Source organism: Paramisgurnus dabryanus, chromosome 8, assembly GCF_030506205.2.
Source record: "Paramisgurnus dabryanus chromosome 8, PD_genome_1.1, whole genome shotgun sequence".
Lineage (NCBI taxonomy): Eukaryota > Metazoa > Chordata > Actinopteri > Cypriniformes > Cobitidae > Paramisgurnus > Paramisgurnus dabryanus.
The window spans coordinates 36,377,793-36,405,341 of NC_133344.1; the positions used below are offsets into that span (position 1 = coordinate 36,377,793).

General features: G+C 36.9%; 7 non-coding genes across 7 annotated transcripts; 4 read left to right on the plus strand and 3 right to left on the minus strand.

Annotated features, from left to right (window-relative positions):
* Window positions 1-769: 769 nt before the first annotated feature.
* LOC135771917 (U5 spliceosomal RNA) lies at window positions 770-885 on the plus strand. The gene has a single exon (XR_010543122.1). It is a non-coding gene; the product is annotated as a U5 spliceosomal RNA (small nuclear RNA).
* Window positions 886-1,705: 820 nt separating this feature from the next.
* Window positions 1,706-1,777, minus strand: trnad-guc (transfer RNA aspartic acid (anticodon GUC)). The gene has a single exon. It is a non-coding gene; the product is annotated as a tRNA-Asp (tRNA).
* An 823-nt stretch (window positions 1,778-2,600) lies between these two features.
* LOC135771918 (U5 spliceosomal RNA) lies at window positions 2,601-2,716 on the plus strand. The gene has a single exon (XR_010543123.1). It is a non-coding gene; the product is annotated as a U5 spliceosomal RNA (small nuclear RNA).
* Window positions 2,717-3,536: 820 nt separating this feature from the next.
* trnad-guc (transfer RNA aspartic acid (anticodon GUC)) lies at window positions 3,537-3,608 on the minus strand. Its single transcript has one exon. It is a non-coding gene; the product is annotated as a tRNA-Asp (tRNA).
* Window positions 3,609-3,806: 198 nt separating this feature from the next.
* trnag-ucc (transfer RNA glycine (anticodon UCC)) lies at window positions 3,807-3,878 on the plus strand. Its single transcript has one exon. It is a non-coding gene; the product is annotated as a tRNA-Gly (tRNA).
* Window positions 3,879-3,996: 118 nt separating this feature from the next.
* On the minus strand, window positions 3,997-4,068 carry trnad-guc (transfer RNA aspartic acid (anticodon GUC)). Its single transcript has one exon. It is a non-coding gene; the product is annotated as a tRNA-Asp (tRNA).
* Window positions 4,069-4,891: 823 nt separating this feature from the next.
* On the plus strand, window positions 4,892-5,007 carry LOC135771957 (U5 spliceosomal RNA). The gene has a single exon (XR_010543159.1). It is a non-coding gene; the product is annotated as a U5 spliceosomal RNA (small nuclear RNA).
* Window positions 5,008-27,549: the final 22,542 nt, after the last annotated feature.

Below are 27,549 nucleotides of genomic sequence, written 5' to 3' on the forward strand. Positions count from 1 at the left end.
TAACACACACATACTCCCCATTTGTGAGGACAGCCTTCCTGTTTATTCCCCTTGTTTTTTGTTTATTTTGTGTGTTTGTTTATATTTTAAACAGTTTCTTTACCTTCTTTTTTAAAAAAGCATTCCCTTCCACTGCCCCAGCCAACTACCATCCTTTCCCCAAAATCAGTAAACCCCCCTAGATAGCTCCTTTAAAAGGACAACCCTATCCCGTTGTGAACCTTAACCCAATCCCTCCCCTTGCTTTTTTACTATTTATCTGAAATAAATGAACCCTAAACTACACCCTGTCCTAACACCGGCTATCATAAACCCAAGAAGAATTTTTGAAGTGAAAATTACCTCTTAAGCTGAAGGTCTTAGACATTGTTCTTCTGTTGGGGCCCTATCTTTCCTTTTTTTCTAGAGGCTATGGAAATTAATGACGATTCCCCAGTCCTGGAAGAAAATTCCTCTTCTGTTATTTTTGGGGTGGCTTTTATTATTATATTTTTTGAGATTTGAGAACCTAATGGGATGTAGATTGTAGGTAACCTGTGCCGGTGCATCCTCTGTGTAATGTGCAGAGTTTCATTCCCCAAAACCTCTCAGCAAAAGATCTCACTGTGACATGTTAGTAGCCTGTGTCTTTATTTTGCGCAGGATGGCATTTCTACTTCTTTTGCTCCTCCCAGGTGGAAAGGTCTGGGTGGATCCTGATCCAGAAATTACCCTTTTTGAACATTATGGTGTGGCAAGGGGAGCACACTGGGTCGAGGTTTGTTGGGCAGAACTCAAGTTTTCCTTCAACTACGCATAAATCTTTCGCCTTTTACTAAAGATTTCCGTGGAGGGGAACCATTGTGAGTTTGTTGTATTTTTGGATGCTCTGCTCACAGCAGAGCTGCCTCACTTTTGTCAATGCTAGAAAGTCTTTCATTAAGGTTTAGTTTCTCGCGAGGTGTTCAGAAGTGTTGGTCGCTTTCGCAGCACTTCTTCGTGAGGCCTCGAGACTTTTACGTAGCGTTTGTTTTCGAAACATTGGTGCGGAGCGTGTTTCAAACTGGCCAAGTCACGTGATTTTAGCAAAAGAGGCTTCATTGCGTAATAACCGTTTGGAAACGTTGCGGAAATCCGATGGTTCACCGCTTAGGCGGACTTGGTCACAAATGACCAGTGTCTAATATGGTTAGGTGAACTCGGGTCAGTTTGATCATGCATCCTTCTGACTAATAACACTACCATTTTGTTTACTTTTTGTTTATAGACAGATTTAATGACAGAAATGTGCATAATTAAAAGGGGAGATAGTTTTAATGATTTGTTTGCCCTAAATAAAACTAAAAATCACACATAATACACTTTTAATTATTTCTTAAGTTAAATCATTTTTTAAACATATTTTAATAAAAATCTTGCTATTACTTTGTAAAATGAAGTGTAAAATGTTTGGACGGATCTGCTTTTACACTATATTGAACAGCAGGTGTCGCCAGCGAGTGTGGTGTTACGAACGCTTAGAAAAACTGAATACATTTTCGAAGCAATTGGTTCAATTGATTCGAAGCTTCTAAAAGCTTGCTTTCTCCCATCACTAGTGTTCAGTGGCTTTAAACAAAGGTGCCGGGTAACTCCATCATAGGGACGGCAAGAGGTGCGAAAACGGCAAAGGGGCAGCACTGTTCAGCTCGTGCATTTCAGTCGGCAGTCCAGAGACAAAGTAAACCTCCCCGTCGGGGAATCGAACCCCGGTCTTCCGCGTGACAGGCGGAGATACTGTCCACTATACTAACGAGGACCTGGCGCACGAGCGGAGTCGTCGAGCCGAATCGCCGATCCATACCGCAGCTTATAACACACACATACTCCCCATTTGTGAAGACAGCCTTCCTGTTTATTCCCCTTGTTTTTTGTTTATTTTGTGTGTTTGTTTATATTTTAAACAGTTTCTTTACCTTCTTTTTTAAAAAAGCATTCCCTTCCACTGCCCCAGCCAACTACCATCCTTTCCCCAAAATCAGTAAACCCCCCTAGATAGCTCCTTTAAAAGGACAACCCTATCCCGTTGTGAACCTTAACCCAATCCCTCCCCTTGCTTTTTTACTATTTATCTGAAATAAATGAACCCTAAACTACACCCTGTCCTAACACCGGCTATCATAAACCCAAGAAGAATTTTTGAAGTGAAAATTACCTCTTAAGCTGAAGGTCTTAGACATTGTTCTTCTGTTGGGGCCCTATCTTTCCTTTTTTTCTAGAGGCTATGGAAATTAATGACGATTCCCCAGTCCTGGAAGAAAATTCCTCTTCTGTTATTTTTGGGGTGGCTTTTATTATTATATTTTTTGAGATTTGAGAACCTAATGGGATGTAGATTGTAGGTAACCTGTGCCGTTGCATCCTCTGTGTAATGTGCAGAGTTTCATTCCCCAAAACCTCTCAGCAAAAGATCTCACTGTGACATGTTAGTAGCCTGTGTCTTTATTTTGCGCAGGATGGCATTTCTACTTCTTTTGCTCCTCCCAGGTGGAAAGGTCTGGGTGGATCCTGATCCAGAAATTACCCTTTTTGAACATTATGGTGTGGCAAGGGGAGCACACTGGGTCGAGGTTTGTTGGGCAGAACTCAAGTTTTCCTTCAACTACGCATAAATCTTTCGCCTTTTACTAAAGATTTCCGTGGAGGGGAACCATTGTGAGTTTGTTGTATTTTTGGATGCTCTGCTCACAGCAGAGCTGCCTCACTTTTGTCAATGCTAGAAAGTCTTTCATTAAGGTTTAGTTTCTCGCGAGGTGTTCAGAAGTGTTGGTCGCTTTCGCAGCACTTCTTCGTGAGGCCTCGAGACTTTTACGTAGCGTTTGTTTTCGAATCATTGGTGCGGAGCGTGTTTCAAACTGGCCAAGTCACGTGATTTTAGCAAAAGAGGCTTCATTGCGTAATAACCGTTTGGAAACGTTGCGGAAATCCGATGGTTCACCGCTTAGGCGGACTTGGTCACAAATGACCAGTGTCTAATATGGTTAGGTGAACTCGGGTCAGTTTGATCATGCATCCTTCTGACTAATAACACTACCATTTTGTTTACTTTTTGTTTATAGACAGATTTAATGACAGAAATGTGCATAATTAAAAGGGGAGATAGTTTTAATGATTTGTTTGCCCTAAATAAAACTAAAAATCACACATAATACACTTTTAATTATTTCTTAAGTTAAATCATTTTTTAAACATATTTTAATAAAAATCTTGCTATTACTTTGTAAAATGAAGTGTAAAATGTTTGGACGGATCTGCTTTTACACTATATTGAACAGCAGGTGTCGCCAGCGAGTGTGGTGTTACGAACGCTTAGAAAAACTGAATACATTTTCGAAGCAATTGGTTCAATTGATTCGAAGCTTCTAAAAGCTTGCTTTCTCCCATCACTAGTGTTCAGTGGCTTTAAACAAAGGTGCCGGGTAACTCCATCATAGGGACGGCAAGAGGTGCGAAAACGGCAAAGGGGCAGCACTGTTCAGCTCGTGCATTTCAGTCGGCAGTCCAGAGACAAAGTAAACCTCCCCGTCGGGGAATCGAACCCCGGTCTTCCGCGTGACAGGCGGAGATACTGTCCACTATACTAACGAGGACTTCGCACTCGCACGGGCGTCACGCCGGCCAACCTGCCCTTCGAAAGAAAACTCTTGGTATTCTGTGGTTATCAATTTACAGACACAAGCAGGAGGCATGTAAGGGAATCGACTGAATCCGTGATCAATTCAGCGCAGCACTGAAACAACAGTTGTTCAGAACATCCACAAGTCCTGTGGAGCAACACCCGCATGCGTGCGTTGGTGGTATAGTGGTGAGCATAGCTGCCTTCCAAGCAGTTGACCCGGGTTCGATTCCCGGCCAACGCATTGCTTTTTGCTCGACGCCATCGTGAGAACGAGAGCAACGCAGCGCACTTCTTCAGCCGATTTTGATGCGCAAAGGTGGCGCGTCCAAGCTGTTTGAGAAGTCAAACGAAAAGGAGATCTCCCCGTCGGGGAATCGAACCCCGGTCTTCCGCGTGACAGGCGGAGATACTGTCCACTATACTAACGAGGACCTGGCGCACGAGCGGAGTCGTCGAGCCGAATCGCCGATCCATACCGCAGCTTATAACACACACATACTCCCCATTTGTGAGGACAGCCTTCCTGTTTATTCCCCTTGTTTTTTGTTTATTTTGTGTGTTTGTTTATATTTTAAACAGTTTCTTTACCTTCTTTTTTAAAAAAGCATTCCCTTCCACTGCCCCAGCCAACTACCATCCTCTCCCCAAAATCAGTAAACCCCCCTAGATAGCTCCTTTAAAAGGACAACCCTATCCCGTTGTGAACCTTAACCCAATCCCTCCCCTTGCTTTTTTACTATTTATCTGAAATAAATGAACCCTAAACTACACCCTGTGCTAACACCGGCTATCATAAACCCAAGAAGAATTTTTGAAGTGAAAATTACCTCTTAAGCTGAAGGTCTTAGACATTGTTCTTCTGTTGGGGCCCTATCTTTCCTTTTTTTCTAGAGGCTATGGAAATTAATGACGATTCCCCAGTCCTGGAAGAAAATTCCTCTTCTGTTATTTTTGGGGTGGCTTTTATTATTATATTTTTTGAGATTTGAGAACCTAATGGGATGTAGATTGTAGGTAACCTGTGCCGGTGCATCCTCTGTGTAATGTGCAGAGTTTCATTCCCCAAAACCTCTCAGCAAAAGATCTCACTGTGACATGTTAGTAGCCTGTGTCTTTATTTTGCGCAGGATGGCATTTCTACTTCTTTTGCTCCTCCCAGGTGGAAAGGTCTGGGTGGATCCTGATCCAGAAATTACCCTTTTTGAACATTATGGTGTGGCAAGGGGAGCACACTGGGTCGAGGTTTGTTGGGCATAACGCAAGTTTTCCTTCAACTACGCATAAATCTTTCGCCTTTTACTAAAGATTTCCGTGGAGGGGAACCATTGTGAGTTTGTTGTATTTTTGGATGCTCTGCTCACAGCAGAGCTGCCTCACTTTTGTCAATGCTAGAAAGTCTTTCATTAAGGTTTAGTTTCTTGCGAGGTGTTCAGAAGTGTTGGTCGCTTTCGCAGCACTTCTTCGTGAGGCCTCGAGACTTTTACGTAGCGTTTGTTTTCGAATCATTGGTGCGGAGCGTAGTGATGGGAGAAACAAAGCTTTTCGAAGCTTCGAATCAATTGAACCAATTGATTCGAAAATTGATTCAGTTTTTCGAAGCAGTTCGAAACCCACACACGCTGGCGACCCCTGCTGGTCAAAACAGTGTAAAAGCAGATCTGTCCACACATTTTACAGTTTTTTTAAGAATAATAGCAACATTTTAATTAAAATATGTTAAAAAAATTATTTAACTTAATTAAGACATAGTTAAAAGTGTATTATGTGTTTTAGTTTTATATAGGGCACACAAATGAATAAAATTAACTACCCTTTTAATTATGCACATTTTTGTCATTAAATCTGTTTATAAACAAAAAGTAGACAATATGGCAGTGTTATTATTCAGAAGGATAAATGTTTTATGAACTTTCAGATCTTTCAGATCTCCTGTTTTAATGTTACAACAAATGCAGAACTTTGACACAAACAATGACAACTTGACTGCTGTTAGAGAATGGTTCCCAGATAATCAGCATCAGTTTTTCACGAGTGTCTGAAACTTAGCCAACAGTTTACAGCCTGTTCACTGACAACACCTGCTCAGAACACGTAAGTTTAAGCCTCGTTAAATTTTCGTTATCACACGATGACTGACATTTTGTCACATAAAATATCTCTCTCCAAACAGGCTTAATAATTTTATAAGCAACTGCTTTGCAACCAAAGCTTACCTAAAACTAGAGAACTGTTGACTTTAAGATCTTTTAAATAATAATTATTACACTTGGTATTTAATGTTGTTTTGCAGTCATTTTATTGTAATTTTAGATTTCAGCATTTGCTTATTTACAGCGAACCATTTTCTTTTTTCTTTTTTTTTTGACCACAGAGGGCTGGTGGTCTATGAAATTTCCCGTTAGATTTTTTGGTCCCACTCCGCCCCTGTCTCTGGGACTGATGATCTGTGATCGCCGCAACCCTAATGCGAGGCTCTATCCTCTGAGCTACAGTAACTTCCAACTGCCATTTGGATAAAATGCCACACAGCATTAGGCAACAGTTTTTGTTGTATCCACTGCTGCCGTTAGGGGCATTTATTTAAAAAACACCTCTGTAGGTCATATTTCAGGTAAGTGACAAACAACCTACATGGTTTTGACTCTGAAAATATAATTCAACACAGTACATAATTACATATGACAACATTTCAATTTAACATTTCAATCTTGCAACACGATGTTTGACTTTGTAAATTATCAATGCATTCTACTATGAATACATAAATCTAAAACATTATAAATAGTTTCACTCAGAATTAGTTTTAGGTATGCAACGCCATGTTAGAATCAAGCTGCTTCAGTGCCCAGTGGGTTAAGTTACAATTAAGAAGAAGAAAATGTATTTATAGCGCCTTTCCATGGCTCAAGGCCACTTCACATAGTATTATACAGTACATTAACACTTCCACCTACACAATACAACACATAAGACCATATACACAATACAAACACATTAGGACAGATTTAACAACATTATCCATAATAAGTATTATAGAGAAACAAAGTTGACAAAGTTGGTATATTACGAAGTGAAAGGGGATTAACAAAAATTTGCAGAGCAAAATTTTTAATATTGTATTTTTTTTAAACAATGATATGAATGTATATAGAATAACCATTTTATAAAAGCAATAAGCAGTAAGAGGTGTTAGGCACGACAAAGAGATGAGTCTCTTAAAGCGATAGTTCACACAGAAATGAAAATTCTGTCATCATTTACTCACTCTTATGTTGTTTAAACCCTGCATAAATTTCTTTGTTCTGATGAACACAGAGGAAAATATTTTGAAGAATGTTTGTAACCAAACCGTTAGTGGACCCCATTCACTTCCATAGTAGGAAAAAAGAATACAGTAGAAGGAAATTGGGTCCACAAATGGTTTGGTTACAAAATATCTTCCTTTGTGTTCATCAGAACAAAGAGAGATTAAATGAGAGTGATTAAATGATGACAGAATTTTCATTTTTGGGTGAACTATTCGTTTAAACCGCCCTACCTTTTATAGATTCACTCTAAACCAAGGCTTCACATGGCTTATTGCTTTTATGAAATGAAACAAAGCAAATCAAATGTAATGAATGATAATAATAAAAATATTAGTGCTCTGCCAAAGAAAATTCCAGCGTTGGCACATTTGCACAGCGATACTTATGCACTGTGGTAAGCTATATGTTTGTCCTGTTTCTGTACTGTATAAAACAGTCAAACAAGGGCAAAAACAGTCACAGATTTTAATCAGAATGGAAAAATAACCTTTGGATTGTTGCATTTATTCTTTCAAAGAGCCCATTAGTTTGCGGGTGGTACGGTGCACACAGGGACCTTTTAATGTTTAGCACCTTGCAGACATGTCTGTTGAGCTGTAATTATGAAATAGATTTTTACAGGTACAAGGACAACATTTCATAAGATCAGCTAAACCAACCTCATTTACAAACTCTTTTCCCTGATCAGTTAGTACCCTTTATGTGGCCCAAATTGATACACAAATTTCAGCAAACACTCCGTCACTTCTTTGGCTGTTTTGCTTTTTAATGTGTATGTTTGGGGCCACTTTGTAAGGTAGTCAACAATTTCACAGATATACTGATTGCCATTTTCTGTCGCTGTGAGTTTCCCTATCAAGTCCATTCCAATCAATTCAAAAGGCTCTTTAACCTAGAAAAATTACACAGGAAAACAAAATGAAATTGTAATACCAAAAAGAGTATATATTTATTATATAAATATTATTATGCAACCTATACTAAGAACCACCAAATTTTTTCAGTTATTCTCCTATAATACTCCTGTACTAATGTTTTCTGATATGCATGTCACCTCATGATTTAAGTGTCCCTTTGCAGAAAGTGTTGAGAAAAAAAATTTCTGCATCTTCTGCATATTTGACCCTCTGGCCAGCAACGACTGATGAGATCAATCTTTTCATACTGAGAACTGAGAGAAATAATACACAATATAATATATACTGTACTTTAACTGATGGTCCAGTGCACAGTTTAATGATCTTTGGCATGTGACTCATGAACAACTATTAAAGACATAAAACTCATGGTAACATACACAGTCTTAAGATTCAAGGATATGTAAACATTTGATTTGGATAATTCTTTATTAACTGTGTTAATATTATATATTGTATACTATAAATACGTAAACACATTTGTTATGCGTTCAGGGCAGTACTAAAAAAACAACAACAACTTGATCCCTCTTATTTTAAATTATGCAGTATTTAGCATTAGAAATAATATTGTGTCTAAAGAACTTACACATACTGACACTAACACACTAACCATTTACATAATAATAATAATTTGATCAGTCCTGTTAGTTTGATCAGTCCATGTTAGTATCATCTCCCGGGGCACCTCCCATTCGTCTGGAATATAAACTGAGAACATACACAGAAAAACTTAATACTACGTTTCAGTCAAGTACTGCCACTTACAACAACCAAGTCGACAATTAGTCTGGTAATGTTTTTAATCAAACTAATTATGTGACCAAATTTTACTTCCAGCATTTAAAACTAAACATAATATCAAGTGTTGATGCCTCGTCAAGTTGCATCTCTATTTAATGGACGTAGCCTCCAAAATTCTGACTTACCATCATTTGCACTTAAGTATTCTGGGTTCGAGGATGCAATCAAAGGTCCAGTCGGTCCTTCAGTTTGCCTGGAGAAAAAGACATTCTTATTTTAGACCATTATCTCTGCTTAACAGTGGCTTTAAATTGTATGTAGTAAGATATATGTTTCTACATACTTTTTCCTAAGAACGAAGACAACTGTAGAGGCCAGAATCAGCAGGACGATGATACAGGTGACAGACCACAGGGTTTCTGCAGGTTTCACCAAGTCTAATTTAAGACTTTTTAAGACCTTTTTATTCTAATTTTAATCATAATTTAACATAGTAAGTTTTGCAAACAAAACACTGCAGTATTGTAAAATCAACTTTATAATATGGTATATACACTACAATACAAATAATATAATGGAAAAATCAGTAGATATTGTACCCATGCATCAATATCTTTGGACATTCCAGGACAAAAAAACTTCTGCAAATGGCATCTCTGGTCTTTTTTTGACCAGTATGTGCCCCAAGGCTGCTGGCAAGGAACTCTCTAAAGATGTCGTCTGCCTGTTCTGCTCCACAAACAACTTTTACCTTAAAGGGACACTTCACCCATTTGCATTAAGCTTTGTATAGTTAGAACCCCAGACATGTTTTTGAATGGTCATGCATCATTTCCTCAGTTGCCGCTGAGACAGGAGAAATACAGATTTCAGTGTTGCACTTCCTTCTTTCAATGATGTAAAAGTCATAATTTTGCATCATTGAAAGAAGGAAGTGCAATATCTTTGTTGAGGGGGTGAGACTACAAACACCCCTTTTCTCGGTCAAATAGGCACCAAATTCTAAATGTATGTAACATTTCGACTACAAATATGACACACTTTCAATAAAGATTAATGTTTCTACGGGTGAAATGCTCCTTTAATTTATCTGGGAGTGCTTTTGTGATGTTTATACATCAATTCACCAGCTATAAGAAAAGAAAGAATGTTTGTAAAGAAGTTTAAAGCTTTACTTTATAGACACATTTGAACATTTTATTTTACAGAAACATTTTATTGTTATTTTAATATCAATCATTTTAAAGATGTATATTTGTATTGCCATTTACTTTTCAGAGTGTCTATTTACCCTAAATGTAAATAGAGTCTCTTGTTGGCAATCGATATTTACAAGATCCGCACACCAATGTTTCGTTGGACAAAAGGGAGGGAACGGAGACGTCACGTTGTGACTGACGAATTGGGAACTCCCTAGAGAGACCAATCTACTTCGAGAACTACTAAAACGCCAATGAACTTAGCATGCAGGTATTTGCATTATGCTGGCACCGCCCCGCCACGTGTGTATATAAGTAACAGGGGCAGAACACCAAAATGAGCTATTTCCGCTGAGAAAGCCCAGCATCAGTGCCCGGCCGATAAACAGCAGTGGAAAAGCGAACTGTGGTGATGAGAGGTGACACCTTCTTTCCCTTCCTTCAGAGAACGAGGGTTACATACTTAACCAAGACAATCCCTTTTAGTCGGTCACTACGACGTCATGTTGTGACCAACGATTTGGAAATCCCTACCAAAGCGCCACTGAAGCTGACCCTTCCAGTGTCTGAGTAAAACCCACCGAATTAACTAAGGAGACGGATAAATAGGTTCAAACACAGAAGGCCGGTCACTATTTGGTCCTGAACCCACGATAGTGAACCAGCAACTGGGAAGCGACCTGACTGAGCGGAGTAGGAATGCTGCGCAAGCCACCCCCCGGTGGGGTATGGGTGGTACAAGATATGAACAGCCGATGGTTGACATAATAGACAGTAATTAGACATAATGGGGAGACACAGAGCAGACTCTTCTGGAGGTAAAACATGGGTTGGTAGGATTAACCCCACAGAAAATACTTACAAGTGTAGGTGTAGCGCCAGTACGGCGCTATAAGATTCTATCTGACATTTTTGTCAAAATTGAGTTATTCACATATTCTTATTCTGTGACTTATTTACATTATGTGATGTTTTTTTAAGTTGAGTACATTTTGGGAAGTAAGGTTCTATCTACAAAGTGGAACTCTAACTTGGCTCTATAAGGTTCTGTCTGCGTGAGCTAATCAGCACTTCGAATGCACAGGAGAGGACCAATCAGGATCAACTTTATGGGGTGGTTTCTCAGACAGGGATTAGTTTAAGCCAGAACTAGACCTTAGTTTCATTGGTTTTAGCTGGTATTGCTGCTGGTATAGCAAACTGTTCTAGCTGTGTTTTTTTCACTTTTTAAGCTGGTCTAGCTGTGTTTTGGTCACTTTTTAAGTTGGTCTAGCTGGAGTTAGCTGGTCATGCTGGGAAACCAGCTGACCCACCAGCTTGACCAGCTTGCTGGTTGGACCAGCTTAGACCAGCTACTGCAACCTTAAACTAGCTAAAACCAGCTACCAGCTTATGCAGTAGGGGCAGACTTTTTTTTTTGTTTTAGGTCTTGCTGAGGAGATTGTTTTCATAGTTAGACACCTCACTAGCCAGCAGTGCTAGCTTCATAGTTTCTGATATTAAAAGGGCAAGCACGAAGATAAAAAAAAAATACAGAAAAAACAAACTAACCTATCCTACCCAAAATAGTGCAGCTACAGTACGTTATGATCGTTATGTCAAAATGTAAACATGTAAAAGATTGTTAAAGCAGTTACCTCAGTATTAAAATGATTTCAGAATGATTGTAGCCTCTAGCTGCTCAATGGTATAACATGCTAAAAAAATATTTTGTCCATTTTTATAATGAACCTGACATATCTAGGAAGGGAAAAATAATGCTAGAAACAACAGCAGGAGAACGAAAAACAGAGCACCAGGCAAAGAAAATATGAAAAAAACATCATCAGAGAATGGGAGAGAAAATGAGGCAGAAGAGGGAATGAGCAATGTAAAATCAGACTTTTAGAGATAAAAATGCTAAAAATATAAAATAAATGTCATAGAAAGGATTAAAATGTTACTTTCTAACACATGTTGAAAAACTGTTACAACATTAATTTTTTTATTCAATGTTCAAATAATGTTTTGGCAGATAGAACCTTATAATTCTAAGTGAAAAGTGTTTAGAAGGTTCTATCTGCATTTGACCCGTTCCAAAAATCCACATTTAGAAATTTGAGAGGATTTTGATATAGTATTTAGAATACATTTAGGGTCCCTGTTATTTTCATGTTTGAAAGAAACTTCTTCCCCATATAAGTTTTCCTATATGTAATGCAAAAACTTTGAAGCTCAATATCTCAAAACTGCTCAGAACGCAGATAAAAAACCTTATAATTCCAAGGGGACGAGCACAAGCAAGAGCCCAAGATGAGACGACACTTCTGGCACAGTTGCCAACTCTCGCGAGACAAATAAGCAACTGCAGCTTCAAAAACAAGCCCAAAACAAGCCCAATATTATAATACTATTTAGTTTCAGCATTATAATTTATTATTTATTACCAATAAATGAGCCTGCAAAATGTTAAACTGAAACCTCTCCAAAAGGATAAAAAGTTGTTTAACAAAATCTTCTAAACAGGAGGAAAAGATAAGAGCATTAATGGGAGCTGTAACATATTTAGCTTAATAAAATACATTTGAACCATATGTATCTACTTTTAGTATTAGTAGACTACTTGTTTTATACCTTACATATGCATTCATACATCACAAAAACATTGTAAAAATTCCATATTTACCTTACAAAAGATGTCCATCTATTACACTGTTTATCATCTCCTCAGCTGTCTCCTCTTGACTATCATAACAGGCTAACGTTAGATTAAATGACAGTTTCGCAGAGTTATTAGCTCTCGCGAGCGCGCTGCCTGCCCAGTAAACGTGACTTTTCTCCAATGAGGGGGAGAAGGGGGGATTCGGTGGGATGTTTTTACAAATTACTCCACAGCACTTACTGTATATTACCTGTGAGCAGACAGTGTCAATCAATGTATTGGATAGTGAGAAAACGCCAACCATAAATGTAAAGAAAACAGATGTTCCTAACAAGCAACCTTATTTCTTTAAATAAGCCCAAAAACCCGCAACCTGTGATTTTTTTACGCAACTTGCAAAAATAAGAAGCCCAAAGTCGCGTATTATAAGCGGACTTGGCAACTATGACTTCAGGTAGAGAATGCTCTCAAATTAAATTGGCAAAGGGTTAGTCAAGGGGAGGGGGCAAAGTTAGTCGATAAAATGTGCAATGTAGTTAAAATAAATAGATTGCAACCACTTACCTTAAAAGAATAGTACATTGAAATAATAATTTTTCATCAGTCATATAAATAATTTAAGAGGAAGTAGCATAATTAAATAGGACTGAAATACAATGTTTTTTATACTAGGGTAACTTATTATTTTTTTATGTAGCTTAAATTATTTTTTTATGTAGCTTAAATAAATTGATTGCAACCACTTACCTTAAAAAAATTTAGTAAATTGAATGAATCATTTATTTCAGTGTCTGATAGCCCATGCAAAAGAGGAATCTTCGTCTGTCCAGAAGTAGTCTGTAAAGTCTAATTATGTTTTACCTTAAACAAATGATTCTAATACATAGATTAATAATGGTCTGATAGTGAAGTGAGGTATGTAGAAATATAATGTATAGGCTTTATGCTGAGTTATAACTTAAATGCTCAGCCTTAATCAGAATGGCTATTATAGCAATAAATAGTTCTTTCACTAGCTGGAAGTTTGACATGTTATCTAAGTTGTTCAAATTATTTTACTCCACAAATTAAAAACAACAAAACAAGGTTCTACCCTGGGTTTCCCCATGCTGCCTTGCGCGCAAATTTATTCACGCTGCAAGTCTAGCATGGAAACTTTGGCCCTTTTTTGCCCCTGAAATAGGGAACCAATCACAGAACGGGGAGGCGGCAGCAAGACGATGACGACGTCTATACAGCACACGGATTATTTGTTATAATACGGCAACAGACGCGAAGTTACGTTTCAATGCCTTTGATAGTGTTCTAAGTAGTTTTAAACGCAAGTTTATTTAAAAAAGAGCAACTTATAACTGGGCTATTAAATATCCAAGAAGGATGTTTGTGTATGGCAAGACATGATAAACACGGAGTTTTATAGGACCAACCTGCTAGGCATCGTCGTGGTCGACAAGGTACATTTAACTTATAAATGGTAAGTGGTATTTATTAATATCATTGTCATTATGCATGTACTGTGGTTGTTGTAGTGCCACTAAAATGTGTTGCTTTTCAATACAATATACAGCTACCGGTTTAGTTGCATATCTTTCAGCTGAACTCGTACCCGATAAAAGTCGTTTACTTTTGAATTGATGTCCCTCTACATACGTCATCTGGTAAAATTGAAATGATTGGCTATGAGCTACGTACAGACACATTTGATAGACATTCGTAGCGCTCAATAAACGGCTCTGGGCATTCGTAAACCACGCCTCAAATACGAGAAAATGAGCATATGTTTCCCAGACCACGTCTCATTCTCTATGAGACTGGTTTGGTGTTAGCCGGGCTAACAAGGTTCAGTATCATTTCTCTGTTTCTTGCTGTGCTGTAACTCAGGTGAGACTGCAGCTTGACTTTGATACTCTTATGTCGCTGCTGGCAGCTATATGAGATTAAAGATAGCGCCACACGACACTGAACTTCTGAACCTGCTACAGCGCAAATCAGCCGTGGTTTTTCCCCTGCAGACATTACATTTGTTATCATAGCTTTATATTCCACCCACACTGAAAAATAAAGCAAGATTTCACAAGGGCACCAGTGGTACAGAGAAATCTTTTATATTAAAGTGTCAGAATGACTTGTGTCCTGAACTAAATATTTAAAAAGAAGCCACCCACCCACCCACTTACACAGACAAACAGACAGACACCGCTTAAACTTGTGCTGTAGAATCACAGAAACGCATAATAGTCGTCTGATTTCTTTTTTCTTTAAAGCTTTTCAAAAGTTTTGCAAATGTTGACAATGTTTAGAGAAAAGAGGACTGCCCTGAAAAACTAAGCCTGACCAGAATTCTTCTTACAGAATTGATCACTCTCTGTTACAGTTGTATTATTACAACGTGATTACCTCCTTGCATATATGACCCTGTCTATTAAATTCTCATCTCATTTACTCTAATGATGAGATGATCAAAGTTTGATTTCACTCATCGATTTCAATCTTTGACATGACCTTACTCAGTCAATATTAAAGATAACAAAATTATCTCAAGATGTTCTTTATGTAGGATGATTTCATGTAGTAAACCGGGTCACATCTTTTTCACATATTATATATTTTCCTGTGTTTCATTCCTTTGGAACATCATTTTAATTTTGTCTATATCAAGTTTTTGATTTAAATGTTTTTATGCTTTGCAACAGTGCACACTGAAAAGTGCAACAAAAATAAAATTTAATCAAATCATTGACTTCAAACTTTTGTCCGAAGAAATGTATGTTTCCAGGTTATACATGTTAAGTAGTTACATCAATTAATAAAAATGTTTAAATGTTTTCGAATGGCAGTGATAATTAACTTACATTATTTTCAGTAAATTCTGAAAATTAGAGTTCGCTCTTTGTTGCAGCTGCCCTCATTTCCCTCCTTTTCCTGTGATGTTTGTTGAATATCAAGATGCATGTAACAAGAATTGATCCGCATGAACAGAAGATTTGAATTTAAGTACTCAGATCACCAGCTATTTACTTTCCATCCTGTTATGCTTTTGCACAGAAAACACTCTATTAACCCATTTTGAATAAAACCAGATATCACTTTCAGTTAGGGAATGAGATACTCTTGTGGGTGTTGGGTTTATATATGGCTGAAGAATTGGGTTGTGCTGTGCACTGACCCACATTTTTAGCCATAAATTTGTCAGACTGAAATTCATTGACCTATTCAGGCTTTAACTGGGTAACACTAAACAAGCGTGAGAGATTTCCAAATCAGATTAAAATCCTGCTATTAAATAAGTCTGCTGTATAGTAGAAATCTCGGTTTTGGGCATTTGTGGGTTTATTGTTTGTGTCCTAGAAAACTGTGATGTAAAACGGGGCAGAATGCTTTTTAAAACAGCTAATTCTTTGGATTCAAACATTGTTGACAAACATATTTTAATTATGCATGTAGGTCTATACATATAAACAAAAAATAACACTGTGCCAGTAGTTCTTTGGGTATTTCAATGAAAACATATTATTGTGCTTTTAAACATCACTCAGTAGGCGCTTTTACAGTGTGCAGATATGTTTCCATGTGAGGCGTATTTAACACGACACAAATACAAACCATTCTCTTCCCAGAATTTTCCAGCATGGTTTTCTACCTGTAATAGAATGCATTTAGTAATAAGTTTTTATCTGTAGCTGGTTTTAGCAAAGTAAACACAGATCAGATGAAATGGTGTCCTCAAATAATAATCTATAAATATCTTCTATAACACACTTGGTATTTACATCACATACCCTCTGTTAAACTCTTGCACTACCAAGGCCACAACTGACACGTTGGTATTACATTGCAAAGGACACTATTATCAGCCACACGGCCCATTCCTGGCACATTTTTGTCATCCAGAGGCTGAGAAAGAGAAAATCCATTGTATGAAGTAAAATTGCATTATATGACAGTATGCTTTAAAGCAGTGGTCCCGCAACTATCTAACAGCAACTATTAAGAATGAATAACAATGCAATGTACATGTAAACACATCGCTATGAATGTTAAAGTAAAATGAAGTGTGAAACTATTAACTTATACCTTTTTTGTTGAATCCATTTTTAAAATCGACCCAAATGTTGATGTTATGCTGGCCTTAATATGATCCAGTAGGGATGCAACGATAAATGCCGATATACACTAATACTACCTGGCTGATAAATATTCTGAATCGCACTGCCGATATTTAGAATTGCCCAAGTAGTGTGCCAAGCGATCAAGCCACTCCTCCACATGATTTGCCCTCAGTTGCTTGGCCAACCTGGAGGGACTACTACCAAGAGTTTGGTCCCTTAGCAGGCGTATGACGCGAATGTCATATGCATATCTGTAGGTAAAGCAAGAGATTAGCATTCATTACAATATATCTATAACAACACATTATATAATAAACAACATATGTTCAACATCAACAAATCAACAGAATGATTGTGTCTTACTTGTAAGTTAAGATCAGGCAGAACTGTCTCCGATGAGGCAGGTCAGTTTAATTCACACACATCCTGGCTGGTGGACAAGTAATTTACACGACACAAAGTACACCTGAGTGTCTCTGGGACTGTAAGGACCACCAACTGCCCCAAGGAAAAATTAGAGTATATGTTTTCATATTTATAGAATTTTCTACTGACTATTAAAAAAGAGTTTTGTGCAGTGCAGAATAGCACTTGTTTGTTATTTTCAAGATTAAAAGAGTTTATTGTAATATACCCAGTGATGAAAGCAGGTTTCTCTGAGCAATGAAATTCTTACTTAGCTGTTCACAATGAATGCCAGAACATACACAAATACATTAAACTATACATCCATACTTACATGTATTAAATTAAGAAACATAATTATAAAAAACTATGCACTAAAAACTATGTGTGGTTGTGTGCATAAATGATTACACCCCCTTTGAAAATTAAGAATTTTCTCAATTTGTAAGTAAATATGAGACCAATTTGCTTAAAAAAAGTTTTATTAAACATTTATTTTTATTAACAAAAAAGTCAAAGTCGCTGACCATCTTTAGGATACAAAAAATAACTAATTTCAATCAAATTCATGGCACACCCCGATGAATATGTTAGCAAAAAATATTATTTTATAATAATTAAAAATGATTTTTTAAGTTAGTGTGTAATGTTGTTATCTATGTTGTAATCTGTAAGTTAATTGAACAATATGGGGTGCGTTCTCCGATAACGTTCTCTCTTAGCGCGCAACGAAGACTCAAAAGGTACACCTTAACTACAGGTATACCTTTCCTACATGTGTTCTCCGAACTATACCTTAGGATGTTGCTTAAGGTAAACCTTCTTAAGTTCGACCTTAGCGGGTGCTGTCCATGGTGGAGGTTCTGAATAGGTTGATATCGATTGCTCGACAATCAATTATTCACTTTATGTAATAGGTCAAGAATATGTAATATTCGCTGCGTTATGAGATAGCGGTGTTCTTTATTAAAGAAACATTTTAGAAATAGTTCAAGTTAAATTTATTAGGAGTATCTGTTAAAAATATTTCAAATTGAAAAACAACTAAATTCAACCTTCTATAATTTATATCAAACCCGTGCAAAACCCGCAACTTTATTTCCAAACGTATCATGTTTAAACTGCTCTAATTCATCCGCTATTCCTTCACTTGAAAGGATAAATTATATTAGGGGTTCCCAATAAGTGCGTTGCCCAGGGGAATAAAGTGGGTCGTGCAAGTAATTGGTTGTGCATTACACTTAAAATATATAAAAACAAACTGTTGTTGTTCATTAGTTCACGCGTTTATTGTGCTTGGACAGTGGATGCGCAAGCAGCCTCGTTACAATGCGGATAAAGCTTAATGGACGCATTTCTGGAGCCTGTCTGTCTACCTCAAATATAACATATATATATATATATATATATATATATATATATATATATATATATATATATATATATATATATATATATATATATATATATATATATTATGATTACTTTAGATTTTGGACGCATTTCTGGAGCCTGTCTGTCTACCTCAAATATAACATATATATATATATATATATATATATATATATATATATATATATATATATATATATTATGATTACTTTAGATTTTAGCTTTGATTAGTTTTAATGTGGAAATTGTGTTGACCTTAGGAGACTATAAGCAAGTGCGCAGTTTGTTTTGAATTTTTATAAAGAATATGGCATGCAGTTGCCTCAAAGTTATAAAACATAAAAAATTACATGAACAATCCTAATTAGTTTCTTATTTTTTATTTTACCCGATTTATTTATGCAGCTAAAATACTTGCCGGTAGACTAAGATTTAACGGATATGAAATGCACAAATGAAATAGTAGGATTCGCTGTATAGCTGCCAGTTTCACCAACTCATCACCCAAAATATATTTTTTAAATAGTTTCTTAATCCTGTAGCTTTTAATAGTTCGCAGTTGATGTCCCTTTCGAAAACATAATTAAAAATCTAACAACCATCAATGTAATGATGTCTAATTATGTGAATGGTATATTCTTTAAATATAAAAATATTTTTTTAGTGTTTAGTGTTTTTTTTTTACAAATATTTAGTTATATAGACTGCAATGTAAGCTTTTATGAAGCCCCTAGTGGAGTCATGTGGGATAAGGTATAGCTAAGAGTGCTCCAGACCAACCTTCCGAACGAACGACTTACAGAAGTGATACGTAACTAAGAACGTTTCGGAAAACACGTATTAGCGATAAGGTACAGCTTAAGGTACAACTTAAGAACGACGTAGCGATAAGGTAGTTTCGGAGAACGCAGCCCTGGTTCCTAAAGTATGTTAATTTGTATATTGTTTAACATTTAAATGCTACTTTAGTCTTATTAGTTTAAAAATGTAATAAAACTTATAAACACTTACTCCTCTAGTGTCCTGCGCCTTGCAGGAACGTCTGTAGTCAGTACTATAAATGTTCTGTGTGTACACTGTAAAAAGATTGACTGTAAATTCACAGTAAATGACTGGCAACCAGTTTCATTACTTTCACAGGACGGTACTGTATGTAACTTCACAGTAAATAACTGTCATGTAGTTACTGTACTTTCACAGTATGTTACTGTATCATTTTTACAGTAAATACTTGTGAAATGACAGCTGTATACTGTGATCTTACAGTAGCTAGTCCTAAGTATTACTGTGATTTAGCAGTATGCTCCTGTATTAATATGTTATTTTACTGTGAAATTACAAGCAATGTATTTTAGAATACTGTGATAAAGCAGCATTATCCCATATAATAACTGCATTTAGCTGTTAAGTTACAGTTAATAAAATGGAAATTAGCATTAGTCTGCTGTAAATTTACAGTGTACACTGTAATAGTACTGGCTATACCAATAAAACAATGTTAAATTCAAATAAAACACAAACAAAAATTTCATACATTTATTTCATAGATTTATTACATACATACATTTATTTATTATTCAATGATTCAATCTCGAATAAGATTTTCCAGAACTTCTTATACTTTACACTTTAAAAACCTGCACTTACATTTTTAAATTTAATTAACTTGAATTTACTATTCAATTTCACCTTCTTGACCAATGAGGAGTTGCTATAAATTATAAAAATGAATTTAAATTAGCTTAAGTTATTTTAACTTTATTTTTATCATTAATAACAACTCCTCACCTGCCAAGAAAGTTTAAATGAATTGTAATTTGATTAGTTGTAAGTTGATTTAACTTGTTTAAAATGTAATTGCAACAAAGCTTTTTACAGTGTAGACTGACATTAACTCATTCGTTGTGTTTCTTTACTAAACAAAGAGACAATATAGTACATTTATAAAGTGCATAACTGCCTTTAGCTAAAAAGATCATAGTAAGCGTCAAAGTGCATAACTGCCTAGCTAAAAAGAACAAAGTAAATGTCAAAGTGCATAACTGCCTAGCTAAACAAAGAATAAATGTTTTGGAGCACACTAGGTTGACATCCATTCAAAATCAATAATTTTTCTTATAAGTGTACAGACTTGCTGGTTGATGAGTCCTTTCTGCTTCTTTGACTTTGCCTGTCTCCGGATTAATGCCCAAGAAGCACCTATATACAAAAAGGCAGAGAGAAAAACTGTTAATTTCTTTTAAGTGGGATGAAAAAGTAGCCTTTAGTTGGTCAATGCTTTTGTAGTACAGAGCAAAACAAAAGTTAGCTCAGTTCAAACAAGGTGACATTTCTTTGGTCCAGTTAAACCCCAAACATTCAAATAAATAATTTTGGTATGGATTTTCTCCTCAATAAAATGAACATTTGTGACCAGTCAATGAAAAGTAGGGACACAAGTCGGATCTGGGGCATTTTGAGTTATTCATATATTCTGAAAGTGCAGTTTCTAAGCTTTCTAACGATGTGTAACACATGGAAATCTGATAAGATTTGGAGAAGTTGTGGCCATTTGAATGTAACACATTCAAGAAAGAGAATGCTGAGAAATTTGAGAAAGAAAAAAGTTAACACCCTTTTTCCTGGCTGGAGAGACAATATGGCTCATTTACATCTCATTTAGCTAAGCCATACCCCCTGTAAAGCCGTTTTGAGATACAGATGTTCTAGCATCATATGTAGTATTTTATTACAGAAGTCCGAATAAACAACATGCAAAAATAAACAGGACTTTTACCTTTGTGGGGATCACAAGTCGAATCCAGTCTGTTTCAGATGTGTGAATCATCCAATGATTTTTGTCCACAAATGCGTATAATCCGTGAAATATAGATATATATAGTCTATTGTTTACATCAGATTTCGCATGAACTTCTGGTAATACAATATAATATACAATCTGAGGACTATTTACATCGTAACATGTAAGGGTATATCAGATTACACTCCGGTATTTACGTTCCGTTAAACACATGAACCCGCCTTCAAATTTTGTATTTAAAATAGGGAGGTAGTATAATAGATAATCCAAAAACAGCACCGTCGAAAACGTGAAGTCATTAAGGGATGTTACCAATCGCTCGCTCGTTGCTCCATCAGCCAATGACTTCATGGAAAATATTGATAGACACAACATGTAGCCAATTATAAAGAATTCAACGATCTCTGTGTAACTTATGAGTTTGACTTCATGCTGCGCTGCAAGACGTCAAAGTACCGCGAGTGCGAGTTGAAATTAAACTACTCTGTAAGATTTCTTGAAGAGCTCTCGCGGTACTTTGACGTCATCCGACTGCGGCGCCCCATAAAGTCAGTGACGCAGCTGACGTACGATACGGCTGACTGTTATTTGTTCCGCCCCAGCTTCTTTTATTTTCCTTTTGTTTTGTGCGCCTGAGCTTCATTTACAGTCTGGGGAGACGCACGCTATAAGTTAGAAACAAAAAAACTAAGCAAACATGTCTGAGGAACAGGGCAGCTGCGTCAATACAGTCACGTGACTTCATGCTCGAGCCGGAAGAGAAGACAATGCTGAATAAAGTCGTAATTCTTTTCCTGTTTTTGGACCAAACTGTATTTTCGATACTTCAATACAATCTTACTGACCCACTGATGTCACATGGACTACTTTGATGATGTTTTTATTACCTTTCTGGACATGGAAACCGTACATAGATTTTTAATGGAGGAGACAGAAAGCTCTCGGACTAAATCTAAAGTTAAAACATCTTAAACTGTGTTCCGAATATGAACGGAGGTCTTCTGAGTTTAGAACAACATAAGTCATTAATGACATTATTTTCAGTTTTGGGCGAACTATCCTTATTCAGTAGTCACGCTGTTCCCTTTGGTGGCGGAGGCAAAAACACAAGCTTATTCAGTATGTAAATATACACACAGACAATGACACCCCCCGCTGCACGCTAGAATCTCCAGAAAAACAAGCCTATTTCAACCCAAAAGTTTACGCTTTTAAATATACATAAACTGCTATCTCAAACATGGAGAGGCTTCTTCGTGATCTCAACTAACAGATTCTGCAATAAAACGAAAATCACAAATTTTGAAAAAAAAAAACTTTGATTCTCATTTTCTCAAAACTTGTGCTGCCGACTTGTGTCCCTGGTTTCCATGACGGGTCACATATATTGTAGTATTGGAACACATTATATCCAAATGTCAAAAAAGTTACAAAATCAATGAACAGCACTAATAAAGCCCCATTCTTACAGATAATTAACTAAAAAAAGTTGGTTTGGGGATAAGTTACTCTTTGTGAAGAGTATGTGAAGGGAGGTTTGGAAGCCAATCTGCAGTTAACATTGTACTCATTATATAGTACACATTTTACACAGTAATGTTAGCTAAGTGTAGTTTTTGATACGCTTTAGCTATGATTTGAACTAGAAGAATTTACTTTTTAATTTACGTTTTTCAGAAATAAACTACTCTAAAAGGAACTGTTGTTATTGCCACTGTCACTGTTTAAAAAACATTTTAAAGTACATCCAATAAATTTACCTCTTGTGTATGCAGTTTTACCAAAGCAGCTTGCTCCACTCGTCCTGCATTTTCCAGCTACCTCTGTCACATGTAGCTTAATCTGTCTGTGAAAAAGAATGGTGGAGAGCAATAAGTGATACATCACACATTTTATATGATGGAAGAGGATAGTAGTCCAGCAAATCTTCTTGTTTGATGCAAACATAATCCTCTTGGGCTTCTCCTAATCTGCAATAGACACCAATGTCACTTAGCTTCACAAATGTATATTTTTGAGTCACAAACTGCACAGACTTATTAAGATGAATCTTTCCAACATAACGTTCTACATCATTACTCTCAAGCAAAACATACATCCCCTTTCGATATAATGTGCCTTTCACTGTCACTTCATTGCAAGCTACTGCAGATTGTGACTCAAAATTTTGATTAGCAACTGATGCCCTGATCCTGTCATTATAATCATGTAGGCTTGAAGGAGTTGGTGTCTCTCTGCAAGCGTTTTGCAAAGATTCTTAAAGTTGTGCAATTTCCGGGCACACTGCTTGAAGAAGGTGCGTTCGCTTTCAAACCGTAATGTCCACAAACGTATTAGTGGGCCAAACTGAAGGATAAGCTGTGGATAATGGCACAAATAGTGATGCTTGGGCTTTAACAGACTGGAAGGGAAAAGCCTTTGATGACTACAAACATATTCATCAATGAGGACTTTCAGCTATGCCACCTGGCTGGTTGTAATAGCTGGGGCACAAACAAGCTCCACCATCTCTCTCAGCTGCAGTATAAGTTGCCAAACTTCATTTTCAGAAGGATCTTTAATTCTGTCCCCCACAAAAAGAGGTAGCAACCTCAGAAAACACCAGTTTTAAGCGTTCGCTACCTGGAGACATGTCTGCTGGTTTGCTGTTGGCATCATTTCCTTGGTATTTGAACTGGTTTTTACATCTGTTTAATTGTAAATAGGTAAAGTGCTTCTCCTGAACCAAGTGACCAATAAACAAGGCAAGGTCACAAGACATAATACCCTCAAACAAATCATGCCCCAGACATGGGGGGGAGCCCTGGCTGGCAAACATGAAAATTATTGAGCTGGTTGGAGAGTCTGTCTTAATGCCACAAGCTGAGACAGTATCACTGGTGGCTAAAACTTCCAAATTACTCTGATAAGACTGTGCAGTTCTTGGAGTCCCACACGTGTATGGTTCATTCATAAATGTGTTTCTGTCAATCTCACAGTAGCGACAGAAATGGCTGGTTCGACTAAAGTTTTCTACAAAACCTCCAATGCAGTGTGATCCCAGGTTGTCTCCTGAAATGGCAACTAAAGCTCCTTTGACAATGCCATCATCAGTCAAAATACCTTGGTCCTCTAGAAGCTTGAGATCACTGATCAAAGGTTTAAAAGCTTTCATGCCAAAATATTTAAAATCTTTCTCCCTACATAGTAGGACAAGTTGCATGTGATCAATTGTGGATCGATTGTGAGGTAAAATGTCAGTCAGGGTCATGTAAACTGCTAAAAAAAAAATTTTCCTGAACCAAGTGGGTTCACAACCTCAAAGGCATCTTGATACAAGATCACACCAACAGAGGAAGGTTCTGTTTTCAACAATGGATTTCTCCTTAAATCCTTCTCCATCTCTCACATCCTGAATGAGATTTTCAGTAGCTGGCTGCAAACGTGTGGCAGCATGTTGTTCTCTTACAGACTTGCTTTTAAACAGTGTGGCCAATGTTTAATTGATAGAAATATACTGGGCAAATGTAGATGACACTACAACCTGGTTTCACTGAAACCAGGCATATTATGTTAATTTTTCTAGCAGATAATAACAGCAATAATGTCTAATTTATGTACATTCAGGCTACAGATTAACGTTACCTCAAAACTTTATTTCCCAGTGGTAAACTTACCTCAAAACGATGCTGTGGGAAGAACCTATAGTAAAGAAAGAAAGAACGTTGTAATAGCCAAGCAAAGCTTAAATTTACAGATATTGAGTGCGTTTACATGCACAGAATAAGCGGATTACTATTAAAAATCTGCTTATTATAGAAAACTGTTTTCATGCGTTTACATGCAAATCAATAAGCCGGCTATGCAGTCAACTGCGTTTACATGGGACTTGGAGAATTATCAGTTTTCTTGCAGGCAGTGACGTCACCGCCTATAGTACATAATAGTCGATCAAAAAGTCAACGACATATCTGTCTTAAGCTGTACTGTTGTATCTCTCCTCGTGTCTGCAGAACCTGTAAATGTAACATGAGCTTTTATTTTCACAGTTTCTATGCCAACTGCTTTAGTCGAGCGGAGACTTTTATGCGTTACCTTGCGCTTACTTCCGCGTGTGACGTTTATCTTTCATACGCGGAGACATGCGCACATGGACAAAACCGTGAGAAAGCGGGTTAAGGTGTTTACATGCCACGCGAAATTGGCGCAATGAGCAAAAAACCTACCTGTGCCAATCGGTTTTTGCTTACGCTGTTTATGGGCTTTCCCCGTTTTAAAGAAAACCACTTTACGCGTTTGCATGACCCCACGTGTTATCAGTTTATTAAGCATAATCGGCGTAAGACTGTGCATGTAAATGCACTCATTGTTATTTTTTTTAAATAAGGCTTAAAATATGGTCTCACTACCAACGTCTGTTCATTTCTTTATTTTTTAAATTGCACGGTCCAACCTACATGAGTGTGTTAATCACTAACAGTGCGACAAAACCTACAACTAACGAAAGTCGGCTGATACTTTATTCACTATCACATATATTTTTAAAAATAATCAGTCATTTAATTGACAGCTTTGGACATTTTAACACTTACCACTGAATCCACAGAGATTAGGGAACTCAAAGACAGCGCCAGCGTGCGATGAAAGTCACAGCCGCTTCCTGTGATTTCGCTGATGGCATTATTTTCACAATAAAAGTCTCAATACTGTACTATATTGTGAAATGTCACAGTTAATGCCTGTGAAGTGCTAATAATGTACGCTACTGTGAAATATTACTGTTACATCTTGTGAAATCCCGGAAATTTTTTACAGTGTAGGGATTCAGACAATTTGTGCAAACCTGGATGATAAATCAAGCAGGTAGGAGGCCCTGGAACCTGTTGCATTCTCCTTAAAACCTAATAAGTAATAACATAGCACTTATAAGTAAGCAGTGTTTCATAATAAAGTTTACTACAGTAAATTAATGTAGAACTAATAACTGAAATAGTTTTTATCATCATTTTTAATTAATATTTTCTATGTGCTACATTTGGTGTTTCCCTATAGTTTGCACAGTAATGTAGTGCATTTTAATTACCTATTGAATTTCTTAAAACACACATTTTCAGCTTCATTTAGGATTCTGGTAGAGTTGAAGTTAAAGACACCTAAAGAAGTTAAATGCAGTCGCATTTATTGAAGGCCGTCTGAACTCTCTGGATGGAGCTCGAACTAGTAAGGCAGTACAAACACCACGTTTATAGAGAAGTATAACTGTTTGTTTACATTCATGCCTGTGGTTCTCAGGACCGGAAAACCCACACGTAGTCAGGGGCGTAACCTTTTAAACATACGCTGAACCCAGTGGACCAATAACAGTTGAGTAGGTCATCTGACCAATCCGAATACACTAAACATTTTGGGAGGCGAGTTTTAAAGAGACAGGAGCTAAATCCAATCGTTTCACAGCCAGGGTAAAATCGGTGAGCTATGTAGGCAATTTATAAGAATAATAATGCATTAGTTGAAGTTTTAATCACATATATGTACTATGGGGAAGTTGCTAATTTATAAAAAAATAGGGGCTCTTTAAACACACCAATAAAACAGTAACATTTAAAAATGTCAGACAACAACAACGACCACACCATTTTCCCGTGCCTTCTGTGTTTTTTCGTTAGGATAAATACAAACACTAGTTTTAATAAAGAAATAAACTATGGTTTTTAATTTCCTAAGGATTATTTGTTTATTGAAAATAACAACAGGAAGATTTAATCTTGCATGCAACCAGTATATTCGTTACACTCTCTCCCCCCCATGGAAAGTCAACCTATGGTTGGACTATCCTATTCTGGAAACCCAAGGAAATCTTTATCATCTGAGGATTCTAGAAATAATTCTAAAACTTTTCCTCTCTCTTTTTCCTCTAGTTCCTCAGCAGAAGGATAGCAAGGTTTTAGATTGCAGACATGAACGTTTTGAACACCTTTACCAGTGCTTTCTAAGGCCACTTTATAGTTAACAGCTCCTAGTTTGCATATCACTTGGTATGGCCCTTTCCATTTCCTAGAAAAATTGGCTATAAAGTAATGCAAGGCACTGGATGGGGAAAATTCTTTACCCAAACATGATCTTGGAACTTATAAGAAACATCTCTTCATTTTTTGTTATAGTTCCTAAGTTGTCTAAGCAAGCTTTTTTGGAGCTAATTTCGACATGATCTCGCAACTGTTTTAGCCGGTGAACAGTTTTGCAGGGTGACGAATCTGGAGGATCCAAAACATCTGCTTGAAGTATTCTGTCCATTGGACTTTGTAGTTTTTCTTCCTAGATGCAGTTCAGCAGGCATGACCCCAATGGTTTCTTGAACAGCGGAGTTCAAAGCAAATCTGAAATCCGGGAGGTAGGTGTCCCATTTTTTTGTGATTGT